Consider the following 6,350-nt stretch of genomic DNA (forward strand, 5'->3'; position numbering starts at 1 on the left):
TAATCATATAGGAAGAATTACAGTACAATAAATATCCCAAAATAAACCCCAATTTGATCCCCTAAGGATCTCTACACATGTTCATTCAAACCCCCAATTGTGATAAATTCATCCCTTACCTCTAAACGGGCTCACGTGTGTAAATTTCGGCAGCGATAGCGACATCTCTAGCAGTTCCCTGAAATTTCTCAAGTTTTTCCTCTGTTTGCTCTATTAGGGTTTCAAGCGTTAGAGAGAAGGAGAAGGGATCGGAGCCTCTAGTTCACTGTGTGCGTGAGATGAGAAATTATCCCTCCACATACATTTCATTGCAAATCTCAACGGTGGAGATATGAGCAAATGAATTTCGAATTTGGTGTCCAAATTTCACGACGATACAACGGTTAACGAGTTCGGGATCGTAGATTTACTGGGATAGGTTTAAGTGTATGCGGCAAAAATAAAGAGCTACGTGCAAGGGATGTTTCTTCCACCACAAACATTATCTAGAAAATCCCAACACTCGGTGTGTGTGGGAAAAAGAGAGAATTTTAGGAGGGAGAGAAGGGAAAATGAAATTGAGAGGAAGAGAAAGCGTAGAGACCTATCGTCAGTATGAAAACTGACCTAATATATCTCTATTTATAGTTACGGTATTTTCAGCCTATTATTTACTCTATTTTTTCTTTATTTTTATTATTTTATAAACATGAACTCTATTTTATTTCCTATCAAATGAATAAATAAACTATCCATTTTATTTTCCTTCAAACCATTATTTTAATTATTAAAGTTATTTTTCCTTATTTATTTAATTGTAAAAATCTCATCATTTTTTCTAAAACTCTATTTATTTTTAAATAAAATTTCTTTTTAATTTATTTTACGAAAAAATGGGGTGTTACAGTTCCAATTCACCCATTAGCACATCCTTTCTTTTACAAAGGATCTCTTTTTTTCCATTATTGATTGAATGCTCAATGGTATTATTCAATTCTAAGCGTGCTTCATTCATAAATTGTGATTCAATCTCCAACTCCATCTTTTTAACCTTCAAGGTTTCAAAGGATGAAAGCCATTGGTCCATTTCTTTTGAATACACTCATGATGCTCTCTTCACGGCAAAATCTGCATTATTTAAAGCATTCGTTGCATAATGGTTGAGTGAGATTACACATTGTTCCTTAACAACTGTATGATGAAAATGACCTAATCTTTTGTGCCAGACTTCTGTATTGTTTACAGTAAATGGATAGGTTGTTTGCTCCTCCTCTAATAGATCAAATGAGAAACTTTTGCCTCTCATTTTGATATTGAAAATTTCCTTATCATCGACATCTTTAATCAAATAGTGCATATTTTCAAAGATGACTTTAAACCCCTTCTCAATCAATTGTCCCACACTTAGCAAGTTTTGATGAATCTCAGGTACATACAAAACATCATAAATTAATTTTGTTCCTGCACAACCTTCAATGGATACAATTCCATTTCCTGCAACAATGATAAGATCACCATTGCCAATTCAAAGTTTTGATACCTGTGATTTGTCTAACTCTATGAAAAGCTCTTGATCGTGGGTCATGTGGTTGGTACAATCACTATCCACTAGCCAACATTTGCTTGAGTTACTGCTTGTAAAACAAATTGCTACAAACAGTTGCTCTTCTTCTTGTTGATCTGCAACTTGAGCCACATTTTTTTGTTGAAAATTGCTTTTGCAAATTCTCACATGATGCCCCAACTTGTTGCACTTTTCACACTAAACATTAGGTCTTCTCTAGCATTTGAAAGGAGGATGACCCATTCTGCCACAGTGCTTGCAAGGAGGAAATCCTTTGTTGTCTCCATTATTGTTGCTAGTGTTAGCTACTGCTTCTTAGGTGCTGAAATTTTTCTTCTTGTATTTCTTCCACTTGCTTTTCTCTCCTTGGTTAGTTTGCAATTTAGCTTACAATGCTCCTTCCACAGAACCCCTAGCCCTCATTTTTCTTCTTTGCTCCTGGGCTTGTAAAGCATTTACAAGTTCTGCCAAGGTAAGTTTTGATAGATCCTTAGTATTCTCCAATGATGTAATAGTAGCCTCAAATCTTTTAGGGACAGTCACCAGTATTTTCTCAACTATTCTTGAGTCGAAAAAATTAGAACCAAGTAATCTTACTTTGTTAGCAATGCTAAGAAGTTTGTTAGCATACTCTTTAATTGTTTCGGACTCCTTCATTTTCTACATCTCAAATTCTCTAACCAGATTTAGGGCTTGCATTCCTTTAATCCTTTCATCTCCTTCGTATTCATTCTGGAGCAAACTCCATATTTCATATGCTAATTTGATGGTTATGATTCTAGTGAAAATTTCTTTTAAGACAACAACAAACAAAGTAGCTCTTGCCTTTGACTTTCTTGCTTTCCTTTCTTTTTGATTTTTTATCTGAGCCATTGTTGAATTAGTTGGTAAAGGAAGAACTTCATAGTCTTCCTCAATAACTTCCCAGATTTGCCTTTGCCTCCAGATGTGCCTTCGTCTTTGCCTCCAGATGTGCCTCTATTCTCGCTGCCCAGATTTGATAATTGTCACCATCAAACACATGTGGTGCTAGTGTTGCGTATGGTGTTTCAAAATCCATTTATCAGATGAATTGAAGCAAGGTGTTTAGGCCTTTTTTGTGATGGGTTTCACTCAGTTCACTCACAGACCCTTCTTAAGAAGAAGACTCTGATACCAATATGTTGTAAAATAAACGTAACTCACAAAATCAAGGGAGATGACTGCATACTTTTTTATTGAATGATCATCTGTTTAAATACATATTTGTTGTAACATTGTAACAGAAAAAGTAATAATAACTGACTTCCTATATAATAACCAACCACTAACATAACAATTAATAGAAAACAACAAACTAACCCTGGCTTATTATATAATAACCAACCACTAACATAACAATTAATAGAAACTAACAAACTAATCCTAAAACCTTGATCAAACAATTAATAGAAAATAACAAACTAACAAACAATTACTTATACAGGTTCAACAGAAGCGTGGTGGGGAAGCATCATGTATTTCTATTTATTAGGCCTAAAAAACAAAAAAGCGCAAGTATTGTGAAACAATAGGTGGGTTTCGAGAGTGTGATGCTTGATGCAGGGGAAATGGCTCATCTTAGTAGAGCAAATGAGGCTGGTGCAATGATAATAGAAGAAGGGTCTCATATATTGCTTGTGGATGATCAAGAGCACCCAATAGATATAATTGTTTGATGCTATAGATTTATTCTTCAACAATGTCAACCTAATTTAGCCAACATGCATCTGAAACACGCTGCACTTTGGGATTATGAGACCAAGAAATGTACTATAATTTGATTTGGTTCCTGGCTCCATGGTATTTGCATATGAAATTTAGATGAACAAAGAAGAATTATTTAAGTATTTGCATGTAAAAGTTGGCCCTCGTTGATTATTGACAGAGATAAACCTGGTCACTAAATTGAATTGTATTTGTATGCATCATCTAAATTCTGAAAGTGTTTTTCTTTCTTCGCTTCTAGAGAATGCTTCATATGTATGGTTACAAATAATCGTGGAACACATTCCACGATACTAGTGTTCAATTGTTCATTAAACGTGTCAATTTGAGAACAAAATTTCATTTTCTAAAACGTATAGCTTACTTAGAGAAAATCTCCTATAAATTATGCGTAATTATTTTACTTCCTGAATGAATATACATTTCTATGGTACGAAACACAATGAAGTGATCTTAATAGTTGACTATTGTCATCATGCAAGAGGAAAATGGGAATTATATAGCTAACATGGAAGATTGATTACACTTGACTTTGAGTGTTGAATCCAGTATTCCAACATGTGGAGATTGGTTTTCATTAATCTCTGCATGGCAATATGAACATTAATCTCCACATGTAATCTAAGGCCACCAAATAATCTATTATCAATATACAAACAAGGCCCTGATACCTCCACAGTGGCCACGTGTCGGAATACCCAAGCCCCATCATTCTCGCCCAAACATTTATTATTATTTTATTATTTTATTAATTCGTCCATGTCATAGTGCATTTATTGTTTACTGCCTTTTACGCTTTTTTCCTTCATTTCGGTTATTATACTCCTTTTGCACATAAGTTGCTTCGTTTTCCACTCCACATTTATTATATTTTGTCTTTTGCGTTTAATGCTCTTCATTTTCCGATGAACGCATGTTTCCAAGAAACATTATTGTGACCCTGGGGCATCGAATGCATTTTGGGGTTACCCCATTTTGAACTCCCTTTAGTTTGGAGTGTCGCTATTGAGTTGTGCACCAGTTCCATTTTCATCCCGTGAAGAAAAAAAACAAATGCACTTCTATTTACATCTTGGACGTCAACGACACTGGAGCTAGACCCCGTCAATGGTCGTATCCCCTCCAACCTCAACAGGTTCGTGTTTCTTTTGTTTTGCCTTTGTTATGTTTTCTGAGATCTCGCAATACAAAAGCTTGGATTTGTTTGTGTTCCTGAGCCTTCCTAAACCTTCTATTGTATGCAGAAAAGGTGGAAGAAGACACTAAAGCTGTCATTTTTAACTCCAAAAAGCTTCGATTTTTGTCTCATTTTTATCTCAAATAGGTTTGTTTTCTTTGTTTCTCTGCCTACATGTTCGTTTTCTTTGTTTCTCCATCTTCCATTTTTGTTCCTCTCCATTCCTCTTCATATATATTCCGTTTTACTTTTATTTTCCTTTTGATTCCATTTTCGTTTATCTCATTGCATGTTCATTGTTTTTTATGAATCGCTATTGTATGCAGAGAAGGTGGAAGAAGACACTAAAGCTGCCATTTTTAACTCCAAAAAGCTTCGATTTTTATCTCAAACATATTTGTTTTCTTTGTTTCTCTATCTACATGTTTGTTTTCTTTCTTTGTTTCTCCATCTTCTATTTTCGTTCCTCTCCATTCCTCTTCATATTTTGTTTTACTTCTATTTTCGTTTTGGTTCCATTTTTGTTTATCTCACTGCATGTTCATTGTTTTTTATGAATCACTATTGTATGCAGAGAAGGTGAAAGAAAACACTAAGCTGTCATTTTTAACTCCAAAAAGCTTCGATTTTTATCTCATTTTTATCTCAAACAGGTTTGTTTTCTTTGTTTCTCTATCTACATGTTTGTTTTCTTTCTTTCTTTATTTCTCCATCTTCCATTTTCGTTCCTCTACATTCCTCTTCATATTTCATTTTACTTTTATTTTCGTTTTGGTTCCATTTTTGTTTATCTCACTGCATGTTCATTGTTTTTAATGAATCGCTATTGTATGCAAAGAAGGTGGAAGAAGACACTAAAGTTGTCATTTTTAACTCCAAAAAGCTTCGATTTTTATCTCATTTTTATCTCAAACAGGTTCGTTTTCTTTGTTTTTTTGGTTTACCGTTAAATTTTTTTGTCATCGACAGCCTTCTTGAGCGTGTTCATTCTTTCCTATACCCATTTTTTCACAAGCCAAAAGATTTAATTTTTGGGGGTGTTCTCCCTTTATTTTGTTTTCTGAGTTCTTGCACTACAAAAAGCTTAAATTTTTTGTGTTCTTCAACCTTCTACACCTTGTGTTGCATTTTGGGTTCATTTTTGTATCATTGGGTAACTTCTTTTTTCCTTTTCTATTTTTTCGCAACCCAAAAGCTTAAATTTTTTTTTGTGTTCTGCCTTTATTTTGTTTTCTGAGTTCTCGCAACACAAAATCTTATATTTTTTGTGTTCCTCAGCCATCTCCACCTTTTTGTGCTTTCGTCCTTTTTTTGGTGGTGTAAAGGTTCAATATAATTTTTTTGTGTTGCATTTTTGTGTTCAGTTGAAGCAATGACAGGAATTCTTGACACAAAATCAGTTGACTCCGGTGATGGGGTAGCATTCTACTTAATGTGTATGGGAGTTGATAATCAGGAAACAACAAAATTGGAGTGATGATGACTCCATTTGATTGATGAAGAAATTTTTATGTTACTTTGTTAATGTGTTATGTTTATTATCATTTTGTTACTTTGTTAGTGTCTTATGGTGTTATTGATATCTATCTAGATATTTGAAGACTATTATACTGTGGACTAACTTTGGAATTATTAGTGTATAGATTCTAACAGATTCGCTACATTATGTTTGCAGATTGTTAGCTAAATAGATATACGTCATTTACCGCAATCAAATACAAAAGTTTCAAATGTTATTTATTATGAAACCTCTCGGGACAAAAAAACCATGCGATCTATTTTTTTATTAATTAAAAAAATAGTTATCTCTCCACAATTTAGAAGCATAAAATTTGAAAGCATGCTCTATCTTGGGGTGTGTTGTCCTTCAAAATGGCTAATCCC

The 6,350-nt window shown here is 34.0% G+C and overlaps 1 long non-coding RNA gene across 2 annotated transcripts; it reads left to right on the forward strand.

The window, feature by feature from the left end:
- The first annotated feature begins 4,164 nt into the window (after nt 1-4,164).
- Nucleotides 4,165-6,140, forward strand: LOC114408104. 2 transcript variants are annotated; one of them, XR_003665812.1, is made up of 5 exons: nt 4,165-4,424; nt 4,534-4,613; nt 4,793-4,890; nt 5,041-5,119; nt 5,831-6,140. It is a non-coding gene; the product is annotated as an uncharacterized LOC114408104 (long non-coding RNA). The 2 variants fall into 2 exon arrangements; XR_003665811.1 differs by lacking the exon at nt 4,793-4,890.
- The last annotated feature ends 210 nt before the right edge of the window (nt 6,141-6,350 follow it).

Source organism: Glycine soja, chromosome 4 (genome assembly GCF_004193775.1).
Source record: "Glycine soja cultivar W05 chromosome 4, ASM419377v2, whole genome shotgun sequence".
NCBI classification, from domain to species: domain Eukaryota; kingdom Viridiplantae; phylum Streptophyta; class Magnoliopsida; order Fabales; family Fabaceae; genus Glycine; species Glycine soja.